This window comes from Rhincodon typus, chromosome 5 (assembly GCF_021869965.1).
Source record: "Rhincodon typus isolate 14 chromosome 5, sRhiTyp1.1, whole genome shotgun sequence".
Lineage (NCBI taxonomy): Eukaryota > Metazoa > Chordata > Chondrichthyes > Orectolobiformes > Rhincodontidae > Rhincodon > Rhincodon typus.
In genome coordinates this window covers 29,445,678-29,465,764 of record NC_063336.1, presented here as the reverse complement: position 1 = coordinate 29,465,764, position 20,087 = coordinate 29,445,678, and positions in this window count along the sequence as shown.

Here is a 20,087-nt window from a genome sequence, read left to right as displayed (position 1 = left end):
TCTACACCTTGTTATCTCAGATTCTCCAGCATCTGCAGTTCCTACTACCCCTTCAAATTAACGGGAATGCCATTTAGGTCTGAGATGAGGAGATTTTTTTTCTCACTCAGAGGATAGTAATCTTTTGGAATTCTCAGAGGTATATGGTAGTTGAGTTTTTGAATATGTTTAAGACAGAGAATGATAGATTTCTACTTATCAATGGTGTGTAAGGTTACGGGATGGGGTAGTAAAATGCATTGAAGTGTTGAATCAGCCATGACCGTATTGAATGGCAGGGCAGGCTCAATGGGCTGAATGGCCTTGTCCTGTTCATATATGTTCCTATAGGCAACCTTTTGAAATTTTATAAAATAATGATGGATACAGATAGAGTTGAAGGTAGTTGTCTTTTCCTTAAGATGGAGGATTCAAGATTAGGGGGTACATTTTTAAGGTGAAAGGAGAGAGATTTAAAAAGGATATGGGGCCAATTTTTTTTCCACAGAGGGTAGTTTGTATGTAGAATGAACTTCCTGAGGAAGTGGTGGATGTGGGTAGTATTACAACATTTAAAAGACATTTGGATAAGTACATGAATTGGAAACATTTGGAAGGATATGGGCCAGGAGCAGGCAGATGGAATTAGTTTAGTTTGGGATTATGTTCAGCTTCGACTGGTTAGACCGAAGGGTCTGTGTCCTTGCTGTATGACTCTGTGGCTCTATGACTCTAAGTATATTCACACCTTGAAAGACAATATTGATGAACAAGTCAATTCTATAAGGGAATAGATTTCTTTATCTGAGAAACAACAACTGTGAATAAATAACCCTACTTCTCCATTCATCAATGAAAGACCCTTCAGGTTATCAGAAAGATTAAATGTCACACAATCTTTGTCCTATTATCACATGACATTGGTTACTTTCAGCATAGCCAACCCATTCTCTCCTACTTTCTGCGCTCATAATCACTTATTCAACTTCGTTTGAGTCCTGGCCTACCATCAATAATTTCCTCATCTGCCTACCTCATTCATATCGCTCTCTCTTTCTGAGCTCCATCTCCACCTATCCACTCAGTTCTCCCCCCAACCTCTCACACATGTCTTCAGTATAAATACCATTTTTTCCTCCTTGCTATCAGTTCTGACAAAAAGTCACCAGACTCAAAACATTAACTCTGCTTTCTACCCACAGATGTAGCCTAACCTGCTGAGTTTCACCAGCAATTTCTGTTTTTAGTTTCAAATCTCAGTTCTTTGTTTTATTTTGATGAAATCTCTGATCTAACGGAAGCCGGCCGGAAAAGAAAAAGGAAAGCTTCCCAATTTAATTTTTTCATATGTTGTCAAAGACTTTCCTGACCCACCTATCAATACAAATGAATCAAGTCAAAAACTTGGGGTGGAGAAAAATGGGCAGTACAAATTCTAAAAAGAAATATTCTGTTCATGTTGGAATAGAATAGCTTGGGTGGTGAATTTTATTAGGCCTTCAGGACCCTGGATGTCACCCAGACGCTCCACAGATAAATAATACAGTGTGGGCTGAGTTAGTCGGAAGTGTGCAAGAGATTGATAGAGAAAAGCACATGCAGAGAATAGTCTGTAAATAATATTACAGTAGGTTTAGAGCCTAGTGCATGTCAGATAACCACAGGTAATAGGAGCTATTATTTATTTCCAATAAACAGAGTTCTAAGGAAGCACAAGTCTGAAGACACTTCTTGACCCCGCCTTCTCCTCAACCAATCTATCTTCAACCCAAATTCATAGTTGAGGGAATAAGACCAGATAACAAAAGAATAATTATCAGCACACTTCTCAATGAGTTATTTGGTTTCTCTAGTGAATGCAGTAACAAGTATGCGCCCTGATTTCTTTCCAATTTTTAACACAAGCTTGCCCTTCCTTGAGTCAGCGCAGGGGGAGATGATGAGTTAGCCCTTAGTTTTGGCGTGATCTCAATGATATTACTCACACCATCATAATATAATAATGCTATAAAGCATCTGGATGGGCAAATGAATAGGAAGGGTTCAAAGAGATATGGGCCAAATGCTGGCAAATGGGACTAGATTAATTTAGGATATCTGGTCAGCATGGACGAGTTGGACTGAAGGGTCTGTTTCTGTGCAGTATGTCTCTATGACTCTATGAGCCTATAAAACAATTGTTTCATAGAGCTTTAAAATTAGCAGATTTTATTTCCTTAATTACATTGAAATTTAATTTTATCCAATAATTGTGTTATTTGCTTCATTTTAAACATCAGTAATTAGTGTGTTAAAATCTGGTTAGTTAATCCTTTTAAGGACCTTGTGTTCCAATTTGTATGAAGTTCTCATATTTGCAGCAAATAATTAAAGCATTTCCCGAGTTTCAGTGTTTGCTGTATTTGTGTAATGGAACGGAAGGAGGAATAAAGATTCAGGGAGAGATTGGAAAGTTTTAAAATCAGGTTCCTATGGCTCTGCTTTGCTACTTAAATGCTCAAGTCTGCCTTATTCTGTGGCACACCTTGCCTTTCCTTTGCAGGTCTTGAAACATCTGTAATATCACTTAAGCAAATGGCTCAATTTTTTCCCTCCTGTCAAATGCTCAAAATGTTTCTACTTTTTGCACGGTTGTAAGCCTCCTTGTCAATCCCATGACAATATTAATCAACTAAGAACCAGTAAACCAGAGTTACTTTCAATCACCTGAACAGTAAACACGACTTCAAACTAGATTCCATTCAATTGCTGTGTATGACTTTTTGGGCAGGTCTCAAATACAACAGGAACCTGTTGTAAATTCAGCAACGAGTAAACAAATTAAGCATAGCGAAGAATTATTTGCTGATGTAGTGACATCCTTTGGTAGTCTGAGTGTATTAGGTTTGATAGAAGGCAAGGATTGCCTGGAGCCACATCTTTTAATTGTGAGGCAGGTTATCTGTCATCAAGTAGAGAATGGCAACCAAGCAAAACAAGAGCTAGCTCCCCACGCTTGAAGTAGAAAAAGAAGAAAGAGATTAATTAACAAGACAGGAAGAATGCCAGAAAGTGAGTTCAGTTTTTTGGAGTGTTTATTGTAGAAATGGCAGATCCTAATTACACAACAGACCACCTCTACACCATTCACCATAGCAGGATCTCATTTAGTGCCATTCTTAAAGAAAACTTAACCTTATATTTGCACAGTGATCGCAGTGATCCGTGAGTCCAGAGCAATTTATCTTATGTCAAGCTTGGACTGACTAAAGCAGTCTGAGGTCCTATCACTATAAGAATGCAGCAGGCAGGGGGAAAAAGACAAGAACTCATTGGTGTTGCAATCATTTATGGAGAATAAATGGGCCTCTAAGGGTCCAACATGGCGGATGTTCTGCATCTATATTCCATACTAGGAGTGATCCCTGTGCAATATTGGTAAAAGCTGATCATAATATCATAAGATTTAGGAGCAGAAGTAGGCCATTCAGCCTGTTGAATCTGCTCTGCCATTTAATGAGATCATGGCTGCTCCTCAACTCCACCATCCTGTTTTACTCAAATAATCCTTGATTCCCTTGGTAAAAAGGGGACCAAAACTACTTATAGTACTCCAGATGTGATCCCATCAGCACCTTGTACCGTTGTAGTATGACTTCCTTGCTCTTATACACCAATTGCCTTGAAATAAGGGCCAACATCCCACTGGCCTCCCTGATTACCTGGTGGTTAGATTCTCTCTTGTTTGACGTAGTCACTTGTGTGGCATGAATGTTAATTGCCACATATCATCCCAGACTTGAAGTTTGTCTATGTCTTGCTGCACATGGACATTGCCTTTCTTTCATCCCTGAAGTCCTTAGAAGTCACCTGTTAAACCTATTTCCACCATCCCTGAAATTCCATGTTTGGCTCCCTTGTTGTCTCGCCACCACAGTACTAAAATGATTCCCAGCACAAGATACAGATTCCCTTGAATGTATGATAGCTGGGGAATGTGATATTTTCCTAGATGAATACTGGTGATATCTTATGTACTTTGCTACCACCAGTTGTTTGCTGATACCAATCCTCATTTGGATTTGCTTTGTCTTGAGCCTATCTAATGATGAGTAGTAGATGATAGATTCCTGTAGAGATTCTATAGAAGAGGGACTGTCTTAAAATAACTGTAAGCTCATGCATGTTAGCAATAAGTACAACTACTTTTGGTCAGGTATAATTACAAGACACTTAGAAAGCTTGTACAATTATATCCACTCCCTCTGAAAGCTGGAGTAAATCTTGTCTCCACCCTCAGTCTGTTTGTGCCATCAGTACAATGGGTGAATCCAATGTAACATAAACATTAACCTTTTCAGAATCATGACATTACGCAACAGGGAGGAGACCAGCTGGGGAACACACAGAGTAATGGACACTCTGAAGCATGATTGGGCATGGCGTCTGCATGACTTTATTGTCTCTACCAGATCTGGAAGTGACATCAAAGATGCACAGATCAACGCTGCCATTGATTATTCTGGTCCTCTTCCTTCTCAGAAGAAACCAGAGGAATTGACTGCTCCAATAGCAACAGCAGCAGGAGCTGGCAGCAGCTGTGGACTGGCCTGCAGAGACACAATGCAGCAAGAGGACCAACAAAGACTGAGAGTATTGGCGTCAAACAGAGTCTACAGGGCTTTATACAGCTATCTGCGTGTGACAAATCACCTGTGTCCTCATAAAGTCCAGGGACGTTGTCTCCTATATCTGCCAGCTGCTGGACAGGCACCTGTGAACTCATGCACAAGCAAAGAATCCCATCCAAGTTGTCCTGAAGGTAACAGCAACCCTTGATTTCTGTGCTAATGGATTATTTCAGGAAGCTATGTCCACCATAAGCTGACTTGGTAAAGAGGGGGATGTCTTGGGTAGGACAAGATGGAGGAGTGAGAAGTCTTCTCTGAGGAGGAAGCTGATTCTGAGGACACTGAGAAGGTCCAGGACTGCCCTCATAGATACTAAGACAACAGAGCTAGGGCCCAAATAGCCTGATAAGTACATGAAAACCTCATAGCCACGTACTTCCATGCGGACTGAGCTACACAAGCAACATCAAGAAATAGGGAGAGTTACCCACTGTAGTGTGCTTTACCCATCTCACATGCTGAGAATCCCTAGGCTGGCTGTAGAGACCCCAACCAGGGAGAAGACCTTTGGTCCTTGCATCCCTATAGTTGATAATCACCTTCCTGCATGATTTCCATGAATTACCTCTGCGGGGCCTGTACATGATAGGCCCAGGACTGATATCCTGCTATTGAATAGATAGCAGAATGTTGGAGTGCCTAGACAAGTTTTTGACAGTTTTCAATGCATTGCCCAAATGCTAGGTCCATAGTTCTCTAGGTTATGAGAAGGAGTACAGGCATAGATATTGCTGATGCAGTGAGACGTTGAAAGGTGTCCTGAGGGGAGGACAGTATTTCCTTGTAACATGAGAAGATGCCACACAGCTTTCACTTCAGACAACATATAGGAGAAATGAGAATACAGCAAAGACTGAGACAATGAAGGTGCAGATATATTTACATGTGTAGGGTGTAATGAAACCCCCAACTCCACCGAGCTGTCCTCAAAATTATTTCGTCTTCTTTAGTGTAATACTATGTTTATATGTGTGGGCTTAACAACTGCAGCTGGAATGGAGGGAGACTGCTGACTAGTGCTCTCTTCCATCCAGTAATTGCTGTAAATCGGGAGATGGAAAGGAGAAGGAAGTTGGTGGAGTTACAATCACCAGGGAAGTGGTACTGAGCAAACTGATGGAGCTGTGACTGACAAGTTCTCATTCTTGATGGACATCATCATAGTGATTTTTTTATTCATTCATGGGACGTTGATGTCTTTGGCTGGGCCAGCATTTATTGCCCATCCATTATTACCCTTGAGGAGGTGGTAGTGAGCTGCCTTCTTGAACCACTATAGTCCACCTGCGTTAGATTGACCCACAATGACATTTGGGGAAAAAATTCCAGGCAATATATTTCCAAGTCAGGATGGTGAGTGGCTTGGAAGGGAACTTGCAGGTGATGATGTTCCCGTGTGTTGGCTGCCCTTGTCCTTCTGGATGGAAGTGGTCTTGCATTTGAAAGGCACTGTCTGAGGATATTTGGTGAATTTCTGCAGTTCATCTTGTAGATAGTACACACTGTGGCTACTGAGCATGATGGTGCCTGAAAAGAAGCTCATATTCCTGTGAGAAAGAGTTTTTTTCTAAGAGATCTATTGAAGGTTAATGACTTGAGGAAATCAGTCAAATACATCCTCCAAAAGAGCAGTAAGAATGTTATGCTGCTTCAAACTAAGATGATTGGAAAAGACCAGTTACTATTTAATTAGTTAGGAGTTGAACCCTTCCTAGCACAGCTATTTCTTAGCATGAATCCTGCAAATCCTACGATCCATCAGGTAGTCATAGGTGGAAGATTAAGCAAACCATAGATAAAAAGGAGGCAAATAAACAGACTAAGGCAAAATGTTGAAAATTCACTAAAAGCCATTTTAGTTTCAAGTTGATTTTAAAATATTTATTAACAACGTCCATCGTCAATCAATGACTATTTTTTCTTTCAATTGAACATTTTTTTAAACAAGTATATTTACAAGCAAGTAAAATTTAAAAAATACAATATTCGTAAGTCTTAAAGGAAAACAACTTTATCACATCAACTTAATAGCTTTGATGGCAAAAGATATTCAGTGGCATCACACGGCACATCAGTGCTTTAACACTTTATCCAACTCTGCTTCCTTGAGACCATATCTGAATGCTATTTGATATCATTAGGGGAAACTGATTTGGAGCAAGTAGAATGGAAAATGATACAGAAAATGCACTACTCAGGGAGATAGTGGTGACAGTCTCTATCATTAGCTAGACATTTGTTAAAGGCAAGAAAGTAATGAATGATATAACATATTAAGTGATAGATGGTCTATATCAAAGTGATGTATAATAATAATCTTCTGATGTCCATAAAATTCTATAGTCTTAATAATTTCAGCTAAAATCATTAGAATATTTAAGAACAAGGGTTAATCAAATGTTTCATGATGGGAATCTATCAGTACAAAATTCACCATTTTTCTTTAAACAAGATGATGTTAACAACCACAAATTTACATACTTTATATAGCACTATGAATGTAAAATGACGTCCAATGGTGTTTTGCAGGGGCTTTTTAAAGCAAAACCTAATGGCAAAAATCTTTGTTAAAGAAGGAGGTTTTGAAGAGCATGTTAAAGGAGGAAAGTAAGAAAATATTATGTAGAACGGCTGTAGAAGTACAAGAAACCACACCACTGGAATGATAAGGAGCATTCCCCTACCCTCTACCCTTCCCCCACCCAACACAGAGACAGGAAGTTGACAAACTTTATCATCAACTTTGGCTGAAGACATAGCCACCACCAGTTAAAATTGGAATGCTGAATATGCCAGAATTCAATGAATGATCCTTCAGGAGTTTTTTTTTTACCGAGAGGAAATTAAATGGATAGGGAGGGCTGAAGCCCCAATTCAAATACAAAGATGAGAATTGTAAAATCAAGACATTGCTTAAGTGGGAGCCAACACAGGTTAGCGAGCATGGGGTTGAAGGGACTTGATGTGAATAATGACATGGGCAACAGTATTTGCAAGGCCTCAAGTTTAGAAAGTGGAGAATGTATGAGGCCGGTGAGTCTAGAAACATTGGATGAGGGCTTCAGCAACTGATGGCTTCTGGAAGTGGAAACAGGCAGTTTTCAGTGAAGTCAACACAAAAAGGTGTGAATTATTTTTATTCACCCAGGGGATATGGGCATCACTGGGTGGTCAGCATTTATTACCAATCCTTAGTTGCACTTGAGAAGGTGCTGGTGAGCTAGCTTTTGGAACTGCTGCACTCCGTGTGCTGTGGGTTGACCCACAATGGCGTTAGGGAGGAAATTCCAAGATTTTGACGCATCGACGATGAAGGAATGGTGATGTATTTCGAAGTCAGAATGGTGAGTGGCATGAATGGGAACTTGAATGTTCCCATGTATCTGTTGCCCTTGTCCTTCTGGATGGAAGTGATCTTGGTTTTGGAAGGTGCTGCCTAAAGATCTTTGGTGAATTTCTGTGGTCCATCTTGTAGATAGTACACACTGTTGCTACTGCCCATCAATGGTGGAGGGAGGGGATGCTTGTAGATATGGTGCCAATTAAACAGGCTGCTTTGTCCTGGATGGTGTCAAGCTTCTTGTATGTTGTTGGATCTGCTCCCATCCAAACAAATGTGGAATGTTCTATCACACTTCTGACTTGTTCCTTGTAGATGGTGTACAGGCTTTGGAGAATCATTATTTGCCTCAGTATCCCTAGTCTTTGACCAGCTCTTATAGCCACTGTGTTTGTATGGTGAGTCCAGTTGAGTTCCTTATCAATGGTAACCCACAGGATAACGGTCATGGGGGATTCAATGATGGTAACGCCGTTGAATGTCAAGGTGAGGTGGCTAGATTGTCTCTTATTGGAGGTAGTCATTGCCTGACATTTGTCTGGTGTGAGTGTTACTTGACTTCGGGAATATGTAAAATAGGTGATAACAGTCCAGGGGCCTATCAAATATCTCTCGTGATTATCATATGCAGTGACTTCAATGACAGGCACAGGTATCAGGGATTGTAACTATGCCACAAGGAAAGCATGGATTACAGTGATTCAGAAAGGAGCTTCACCATTACCATTACCCCAAGGGCATTTTGGGACAGACAATAAATGCTGAGCTAGCCAGTGGTACGCTCATCCTGTGAAACAATAAAAAGAAATTGAATTGCTAGGTAATGCAGAGTTTAAATATCACTACAATGAGATGTAGCTGAAGCTTTCCGTCTGAAAAATGAGGATTGAAATGAAAGAGAAAATAACTTTAGAAAGAAAGCAGCAATTTATCCAGCATTAAAGTAGTGTGCTGATTGCTTGAATTGTAGTGAGAATGGAGATGTAGCAAGAACTGTTAACCATACTTTTTAATATACTGTTAGCCATCTTAGTTAACTGGTTAAATGCAATCTAAACAAGTCAACTTTGATTGGTCAGTCTATTGCCAAGGCAATACAGCAGGAATTGTCTGTCCACAAAACACATTCCTCAGTGAAAAAAATAGCAACGTGTGAATGTATCCTGTTTTCCTGAAAGAACAGAGCCATGTGTTTGAATAAATGTGGCCTCCAGAATGTAAATGAAAAGAAATGTCTTCACAATAACATATGTAAGCTTGAAGTATTTTCCAGGAGAAGGAGAAGTACTCGATACAAAATGCAGGGTCTGGGGCTTGGGAGGAGCTTGGGGGTCTGGGGCCTAGGGTCTGTGTCATAAACGACACTGTCAGTGTTAAGACTGAGTATTGAGAACTGATCCAATATGAGCTGCACATTGCTCTGCTCATCCAGCATCTGTCCTGCGTCTCATCTTTGTCCTCCTCTTAAATTGCTGCTGTTACTGCTGGCCAGTCACCAGCCAATCAAAATGGTGACGTGATCACATTCAAGTAAAGTGAAAAGTAAACTGATGCCCCTGTGTATTGCCCTGAGTAAGTGTCCAATTTATTTCTCAATTAGATATCCTGTTTTTAGTGATATGATGAACAATAATTACAAAACCAAATTGGATTCACTGGTGAGGACAGTTTACACTCGGCTCTGTTTAGTTTTACCTCAGTGGTTTGAGGGTGTGGGTGGGGAGGGTGCCAGAGAAGGACTACTCCTTAATCTCTGAACCCTGCCATCCCCACAAAGTGGAGCTGGGTCCTGAGCTGTTGACATGCTCATCCTGAGATATTGTCTCTGCTTCCTATTCAATGCCTATGGTTCACAGCCATTAAGCCTTTTGGGGCTGGAGTTCTTTGAAACAAACAACGAGTGTTTCTTCACACACTGACCAAAGATACTTCAACAATTCATTAATCTTGCTGATTCCAGCCCACGTGCAGAAGAACTTTTGTGTTCATCAATACATCAGTGATGCTATCCAGTCCTCTTTCAACATGATTTTTTAATGCTCTTTTCAACACTTGGTCATCCATGAAGAACTTTCACTGTCCTACTGATGATACGAAAGACAAACTATTCATCCAGACAGGACATTGGTAAGCTTTAGTAATGTGAGATCTACATTTTTGTGAATGAACAGCAACAGGCTTTATTGAATTCTAACTATATAAAGAGGATGATAACAGAGGATGTCTTACTTGGAGACCCACCAATCCAGGTTCCTGTTCCATGTGATCTTGCATCTTTCTGACCTGGCTGTTTTTACACATGCCCATTATACGCAGAGTAAAAATATAATTCCTTTCACTCTACAGTAAATGTCAATGCTAATTCCTGGGCTTACTCTTGGGAGTCAGGAATTCCTGATGATCTATACACAGCAATGCTCTGGATCAGTAGACCACTGTCCAATATTCATCCGCAGACAGAACAATTACCAGAATCTGGAAAGGGTTTGTCAGTCTCTGGGTTGACCTGGATAAGTAGTGAGAGTCAGATGACTGCAAGATCAGGATGGACTATAAGTTGACCCTAATGGGGTTTGTCTTTTGGATTGGGGAAAGCGAATTGATTTCAGTGGAATTCTGGGGAAGAAAGACATTCTAGCAGAATTGTGGATTTACATTGATTTCTTGTCACAGTCAGTACAAGGGTGTCTTCAATGAATTCAATGAGTATTTGTCCCCAAGGAATGATATAAATCTGCAATGCCACTAGAATGGCTTTCTCTGTCTCTATATGTTCACAGTAGTTGATCCTAATAGGACTTTGTTTTGGAATGAAGAAAATATTTATCTTCATGAAACTCAAATCCAGACAGGAATTGGAGCCATTAACTTGTTTCTCAAGTTTCTATGTTAGAAGAAAATGAACATTGAAACAGTTCATTGAAATCCTCCTTCATTGCTAGTTTACACAAAGCTGCAGTGATGGGACTATATTGAATTCTAAAGTCTGGACTGTACATGTGGGATATTGTTACCCACACTGTACAAACGGAAGTTCACAATAGGGGGAAATTTGCCCCAAGGATTTGTAATACAAGGCTATGTGGATATTTGAAATCCTTGCTTTTTTCAGCTGTGTTTGAATCAATGAAATGCACTTTCAAAAGAAAGCTTGAAAATTGTGGAGGTGGATTTAATACTAATCTAATTGTCCAATACGGAAACAATGTCAGCTGCAGTCATTTTTTTTCTATACAGAACAGGTACTCAAAATAAATAAACAACATTAGAAAGGTTTCCTTGCAATCTGGGTTGCAAGTGTTGAACCAGATCCCCCCAGTATAAACTTTACAATTCCGATGACAGTTTATCAGCCTGAAATTGTGACACTGTCTCATGACACAGATGTTGTGGGCCTGCTAAGTATTTTAACTTTATTTGACATTACCAATGTCTCCAGTGTTTTGCTTACAAGTTTAATGTCATCGAGTACTGTGCAATCCATAGGACATGTTAATCAATGCAGTCACTGAAATCAGTATAGTATACCAAATAATGGGTGGTTTCATTTGACTGGAATATTGTTGTGACTACTTGCTGAATCTTAAAAGGGTGAGAGAAAGTGAAGTGAAAGTTTAAAGGGGAGCATACTGGGGAGGAATGGTGATGGTGTGAGAAGAGAGAGGATGATTTGGTGGGGGCTCATGTTGGGTGAGGAATAAGGAGCCTGGAAATGACAGAAGCCCTAGGTCGCTTGATTGCTGGTCCTGGCTTTGATTTTCGGTGCTGGTTCAACACTTTTTTTTATTTTAAAAGAGGCACTTTTAAAAAAAAATGCCAGAAACCTTAAAGTTCAGGGAAACTGGCCATTTCAATCCATCCCTCACTACCCTTCTGCCTCCCTAAGCGACACTAGATGCCAAGTACGTGCAGGCATCCTCTGAACCCAGCATTGCCAGGTCACGGATGACAGGAAGTACAACTCATGATGTATTTTCCATAACATTCCTTCAATATAATGCATCCATCCATTATTTGGATGGATATGGAATGTCACTTAAAACAGAAAATGCCAGAGGTGCTACTGATGGGGCACTTTACTACAAGCAGAGAGGAAATTTGGCTAACACCTATAATAGTAATGGAAAATACTTAACATATTCACCTCAGAGGACCCTGGTTATTATTTTAGGAAAATTTTAGCTTATTCATTTTAAATAGTTAATAATTCCACTAAAATAGTTGACAGAGATTGCCCCGTATAGGTTTGTCCATTGATATCACCAATATGTATTTTAGTTGTTTCAAAGGAACACCCATATTGTTTGACGATATCCTGAATATTTAGGTTTCTGCAATCCACGTTCACTCTTGCAAAAGGAATTGTACATATTAACATGCTTTATACTGAGACACACCTTAAAACTTCAAATTACAAAATTAATTCTGCATTTTCTCTTCGATCTGTTTTCAAACCCATAAACAAACAGAAGAGATCTATTTTCAGATACAGGGATTGCTTTCATTTGTCTTAATTTACCTAAGTATTTTCAAAAATACTGTCATTTTTGAAAAACTTATTTTTTTTTCCTTAACAAATGTAAAATGTGTGTTTCAGCAACACACCCAAGATAGAAGGTAGTTGGCTGGATTTTCAACTGCTCTCCGACTCAGTTCTTTAGTCCCTTCAAATGCATCAACTATTTCTTCTTCCTTCTGTAGCCGTGATTAAGCCTGACCCAGGGCTGTGTCAGTGTGAGAGATGGACAAACATTTTGCCTTGCTGCATCCCCACTGTTGGGAGAAAAAACACAAAGTCCATGCATATGCTTTGGGCAGTTATTTTGAACTGTTACAGAAGGCAGGTGTAGTACATGGTAAACATTAAGCAAACCTACTGCAAATTCTGCTCTAGGACTATTCCATCACCATGTACCATGATGAATCCTTCAGACAACTGTCTGGATTTTTCAACTTGTTACATTGCCTCTTGCAAACTCCTTGAGTTAGATTGCCAATTTGTCACAAAATTACAGGCTTTTGCCTTTCCTTTTGACTTATTCTCAGTCCAGGTGCAGTCAAATATATTTCATTTCAGACGCTTAACAGCTGCCAGTCAGAAGGTACTCTCATTTATTAGCTGTTGGTGTCATCATCAAATACACCTGGGTCAACTACATTCCAGTAACCTACAGAGGAAGAAAAGCTTTTATCCTGGCATAGACAGCAAAAAGGGAACAATTGAAACATGTGTTTGTGTCTCGATCGACTCTCTATGGGAGAAATTGCCTGAGTGATCATTTTCTAACTGCTCACTCATAGCAGGAAGACCCAGACTCTGAAAGCACATATTTGAAATTCTAATAAACAACAGGAGGCATTGCTTTCCTCTCCAAAATTCTGGAGCACAAATCTTTAGTCCTATTGCCGGAATGTTGGCAGGGCCCATATCCTTTGCAGTATCCAGTACCTCCAACCGTTTCTTGTTGTAATGTGAAGTGGATTGATTTGGCCAAGGGCAGGCAGCTGTTATGGTTGGAACCAGTGGAGAAGGTGGAGGTCAATCATCCACTTGACACTTCTGGCTGAACTTTGATGCAAATGCTTCAGCCTTATCATTTTCGCTATGTTTTGGACTCCTACATCATTGTAAATAGTGATGTCTCCTCCTCCAGTGATTTGTTTAATTATCCACCATCATTCGCAACTGAATGTGGCAGGACTGCAGAGTTTCGATCTGATCTGTTGGTTGTGGGATTGCTTAGCTCTGTCCATCACTTGCTGTTTAGTATGCAAATACTCCCGTTTGGTACCTTCGACAGGTTAGTACCTCATTTTCAGGTATGCCTGGTGCTGCTCCTGACATACTCTCTGTACTCTCCATTGAAGCAGGGTTGATCCCTAGCTTGATGGTAATGGTTGAGTAGGGAATATGCCAGGCCTGATTTTGTAGGTTGTGCTGGAGTATAATTCCGCTGCTGTTGATGGTGCACAGTGCTTCATGGATACTCAGTCTTGAGTTGCAAGTTTGGTTTGAAGTCTGTCCCATTTAGCACAGTGATAGTGTCACATGACACGATGAAGGTTATTCTCAATGTGAAAGCATGACTTCATCTCCACAATGACTGTGCAGTGGTCAGCCTTACCAATACTGTCAGGGACAGATGAATCTGCAGCTGTCAGATTGGTAAGAATGAGATCAAATATGTTTTTCCCTCTTATTGGTTCCTTCATCAATTGCCGCAGACCTGGTCTAGCAGTTATGTCCTTTAGGACCTCGCCAGCTCGATCAGTAGTGCTGCTGCTGAGCCACTCCTGGTGGTGGACATTGAAAGCTTCCACCCAGAGTCTTTTTTGTGCTCTTGCCACCCTCAGTGCTTCCTCCAAGTGTTGTTCAACATGGAGGAGTACCGATTTATCAGCTGAGTGTGGATGGTATGTGGTAATCAGCAGGAGGTTTCCTTGTCCATGTTTAACCCTATTGCCAGAAAAGAGTACACAAACATTTACTCAAGTATTCTTCCTTTGTATGACAGACAAAAGACAAGGAGTCAACTCAGACTTTAAATAAATAAACCCTTCTTTATTTAACTCTTTAGGTTACAATACTCAATATAAAACATAGAATTGTTGCAACCTTTACTTCTGACTTCAACTAATTTAACTTCAACTTTAACTCACTTCATTTAACTTCACTTTAGCTTTAACTTCATTCACATTCAACTCCAACTCTAACTTTAACTCGATAAGTTTGGCTTGAATCAAATAGTTCCCCAATTCAAGTGAAGTGGCTACTTTGATCTGGGTGTAGATATTGCCTCGTGTCATGAAGTTATAGTGTCATAGAATCATACAGCACAGAAACAGATCCTTCAGTCCAACTCGTCTGTGTCAACCAAGTTTCCCAAACCAAACACGTCCCCCTTGCCCATTTCCCTATTCATTCACCTGTCTACATGTCTTTTAAATGTTGTGACTGTACTTGACTCTACCATTTCCTCTGGCAGTTCATTCCACATACAAACTGCCCTCTGTGCAAAAAAGTTACTTCTCGGGTCCCTTCAAAATCTTTCTCCTCTCACCTTGAAAATATGCCCTCTAGTTATAAACTCTCCCAACCTAGGGAAAAACCTTTGCTATTCACCTCATATATGCCCTTCATGATTTTATAAACCTCTATAAGGTCACCCCTCAACATTTTTCACTCCATGAGAAAAGTTCAAGCCTATCCAGTCTATTCTTATAACTTCAGCCCCAGCAACAACCTGGTAAATCTTTTCTGCACTTTCTCCTATTTAATAATATCCTACCTATAGCACTTTCCAAGTGATCTCACCAACATCCTGTACAACCTCAACATGACAACCCAAATCCAATACTCAATGGTCTGAGCAGTCAAGGTAAGAGGGCACGTGGTTCTCAAATAAAAATGAAAGAACTGTAGATGCTGGAAATCAGAAACAAAAACTGAAATTCCTGGAAAAGCTCAGCAGGATCTGTGGAGAGAAAGCAGGTTTAACATTTCAGGTCCAGAGACCCTTGTTAAAACACCTACTTTCAGAACACTCTTCAGAACATTTGCTTCCCAAATGGTGGTCTTGAAGGCTTACTCCTGTAAAATCCTTCATCCTTTATCCCAAAATGTGCTCATGCTTATGGAAACTTAACTGGCATTCAGTAAATGAATTGACCAAACGTGATCACAATTTTCATTCCCAGCCAATGGAATTTACTGGTAAATAACTCCCAAATGTTTATACCAAATCTTAAACAGCCACATTCCATATTCCATATAAGATAATAATGGTACCTGGACGTCTAGCAGACCACCAATGATACGCCGTTATTTGATCAACACAGGAAACCGCAGGTCACAGCTTACAGGACAAATCACAATATGTCCTGGTTGCAATTTTAACTGAAGCCAGAGTTTAAACTAGCTTGTCCAAAGTTCCCAGCATGCTTGATTGTAACTCTTAACCAGTCTTGTAGCCTTTTCTGCTGCTGGCCACTGACCACAACCATGAGACTTCATAGGATCCAGAGTCAATGTTGAGAACTCCTAAGCCAACTCCCTCCTGATTGTATACCATTGCTGCCACCTCTGCTGAGTATAACCTCTTGGTGCGAGGGATGGTGTTTGGGACATTCCTGAAAGCCATATCATTTCCCAAAGGACTTATTAGCTTTTGCTAATTCCACACTGACCTTGATATAGCATGTTTCAGGTATGATTCTGTCAGCATGACTATACCAGGCTATTGTTTGACTAGTCGGTCAGACAGCTCTCTCAACTTTGGCATGAGCCACTTAATGTTAGTAAACAGGACTTTGCAGGGTCGACAGGGCTGTTTCTGCCGTTGTCTTTTCCAGTGCCTAGGTCAATGCCAGTGGTCCGTTCGGTTTTATTCCTTTGTTGAGATTTTGTAGTGATTGGCACAACTGAGTAGCTTGTTAGGCTATTTCAGAAAGAAGTTGAGAGGTAACCATATTAGAACATTAATGAGTTAGACAGGATTTTCCAACAAACAGCAATGGTTTTATTGTCATCGGTGGATATTTCAATTGAATTCAAATTCCATCATCTGCAATGGCAGGACTTGAACTCGAGTCCCCGGAACATTAGCTGAGTTTCTGGATTAATAGTCTAGCAATAATACCACTAGCTCATTGCCTCCCTGTAACTCTTGCTGTTGAATGGTGTCCTATGTAATTTTCCACTGGCAAAAATCTGTTTACAATTTTAATGACTGCCTTTACTGAATTAGGCATATGTTTCTATGACTCTGCCCTAGCTGTCAGAAACAGCAGCGAGTGTTCCACCAATGGGCAAATCTGTAAATTCAATACTGACTTCAATCTGTGGTGTGGGCATCTTCTCAGGATCATGAAATTTTGACTGTTGCATTGCTTTACACAGCAAACTCTGAAAGCCATATCATTTCCCAAAGGACTTATTAGGTTTTGCTAATTCCATGCTGGCCTACATATGGTATACTGACCAGAGATGTGCTCAATGCTTGCAGGCCAAAATGTGGCGGTGACATAAGATCAGATGTGGTTGTGACAGTGAGTTATTTCTAACATGGGGGAAGACTTTGTATTGTGTGAGCAATTTAGATTGTGGATCCTTTTTTGATCATATCTTTGTACTGATTTGTCAAACCATTTTTTGGTTCGTCCCAAAGTCTCATCTTCATTTGTTGCTACTTTGATGTCAGTTAGTTTTAGTAACACTTCCGCTGTATTCGGGCTTACATGCTTAAGATGTTGCTCAGCACCCACTTCTTCATGACTGGTACGACTGATTATCAGCAATGATTGTTGTAAATACGGTATACTGGGTTGGGTTTTGCCTGGCTGATATTTAACATGGAAGTCATAGTCTTGTAGTTTGAGTGTCTCATGCCCTATTGAATTGAATGGTTTGTGATATGGACTAGTGGTCTATGATCACACAGTCACAGAATTGTTATGGTGAAAAAGGAGAACATATGGCCCATCATGCCCACACTAGCTCTTCTACTGAGCAAGATTATCTAGTGCGATATGCCTGCTTTTTTCCCCATACCCTTCTACATTTTCTTTATCCAAATAATCATTGAATGCCTTAATTGAATCTGTTCCCACCGCACTTCCAGCCAATACATTCCAAACTCTACCTACTCGCTATGGGAAAAAGTTTATTTTTTATCACATCACCCTTGTTTCTTTTGTAAATCAGTTTAAGTCCATGCCATCTTGTTCTTGCTCCGTTTACAAGCAGGAATGTTTCTTGCCTTTCCACTCTATCCAGCCCGCTGATTTTTAAAACCTCTATCAGGACTCCTCAGCCTTCTTCCCTTCAAAAAAGAACAGTCCTAAATGCTTCAATCTATCCTCATAACCTAACTTACTCATTCCTGAAACCATTCTTGTTAATTGTTTCTGCACTCTTTTCAATGCAGTCACATTTTTGATGTAATGCCCAGAACTGTACACAATATTCCAGGTGAGGTCTAACAAATGCCTTAGTTCAAAATCACTTCCTTTCTATTGCACTCAATGCTCCTATTAATAAAGCTGAGAACACTGTATGCTTTATCAACTAATTTGTCCTCCTGTCCTGTCATCTTCAATGATCTGTGCACATATACCTCAAAGTCCCCCTGCTCCTGCAGAATTGTACCCCTTTTTTAATATTGTCTGTCAATGCTTCTCCTACCAATTACAAAACAGGGGAAGTGATGGCCTAGTGGTATTATCATCGGACTGTTAATCCAGAGACCCAGATAAAGTTCTGGGGACCTGGGTTCGAATCTTGCCACTGCAGATGGTGGAATTTGAATCCAATAACTATCTGGAATTAAGAATCTAATGATGACCGAGAATCCGTTGTCGATTGTTGGAAAAATGCATCTGGTTCACTGATGTCCTTTAGGAAAGGAAACTGCCATCCTTACCTGGTCTGGCCTACATGTGACTCCAGACCCACAGCAACGTGATTGACTCTTAACTGCCTTCTGGGTAATTCAGGATGGGCAATACATGCTGCCTAGCCAGCAATGCCCTCATCCCATGAATGAATAAAGGGAAAAAAACCTCACACTTGAACCCTGTCTGTCTCCTTGACTTTGCTTCAGTATTTACCAGTGAGAGGGACCTTGACATTTGTGAGAACAGCGTGAAACAGGCTGATATGCTTGAACAGGTTGATGTTAGGAAGGTTATGTGCTGGAAATTTTGAAAAACATGAGAATAGATAAGTCCCCTGGGCCAGATGGGATATACCCAAGGTTACTACAGGAAGCGAGGGAAGAATTTGCCACACCTTTGGCGATGATCTTTGTGTCCTCACTGTCCACGGGAGTCATAGCAGATGATTGGAGGGTGGCAAATGTTATTCCCTTGTTCAAGAAAGAGAATAGGGATAATCCTGGAAATTACAGACCAGTCAGTCTTACTTCTGTGACGGGCAAATTATTGGAGAGGATTCTGAGAGATAGTATTTATGATTATTTGGAAAAGCACAGCTTGATTAGAAATAGTCAGCATGGCTTTGTGAGGGGCAGATCATATCTCACAAGCCTTATTGAATTCTTTAAGGATGTGACAAAACACATTGATGAAGGTTGAGTAGTGGATGTGGTATATATGGATTTTAGCAAGGCATTTGGTAAGGTTCCACATGGTAGGCTCATTCAGAAAGTAAGAAGGCATGGGATTTAGGGAAGTTTGGCTGTCTGGATACAAAACTGGATGTCCAATGGAAGGCAGAGGATGGTAGTAGATGGAAAGTACTCAGCCTGGAGCTTGGTGACCAGTGGTGTTCTGCAGGGATCTGTTCTGGGATCTCTGCTCTTTGTGATTTTTATCAATAACTTGGATGAGAAAGTGGAAGGGTGGGTTAATAAGTTTGCTGATGACATGAAGGTTGGTGGAGTTGTAGATAGTGTGGAGGGCTGTTGGAGGTTGCAACGGGACATTGACAGGATGCAGAGGTGGGCAAAAAAGTGGCAGATGGAATTCAACCCGGAAAAGTGTGAAGTGATACATTTTGGAAGGTCGAATTTGAATGCAGAATGCAGGGCTAATGGCAGGATTCTTGGCAGTGTGGAGGAACAGAGGGATCTTGGGGTCCACGTCCATAAATCCCTCAAAGTTGCTACTCAAGTTGATAAGGTTGTTAAGAAGGTGTATGATGTGTTGGCTTTCATTGGCAGGGGAATTGAGTTTATGAGCCGCGAGGTTATACTGCAGCTCTATAAAACACTGGTTAGACCATTCTTGGAATATTGTGTTCAGTTCTGGTCGCCACGTTATAGAAAAGATATGGAAGCTTTAGAGAGGGTGCAGAGGAGATTTACTAGGATACTGCCTGAACTGGAGGGCAGGTCTTATGAGGAATGGTTGAGGGAGCTAGGGTTTTTCTCATTGGAGCGAAGAAGGATGAGAGGTGACTTGGTAGAGGTGTACAAGATGATGCGAGGCATAGATAGCGTGGATACCCAGAGACTTTTTCCCAGGATGGAAATGAGTATTATGAGTGGTCAGGACCCTTTTTAAGAAATTTCTGTATTTCAGAAGGATTTCTGAAGAAGTGTCCTGACCCCTCATAATACTCATTTCCATCCTGGGAA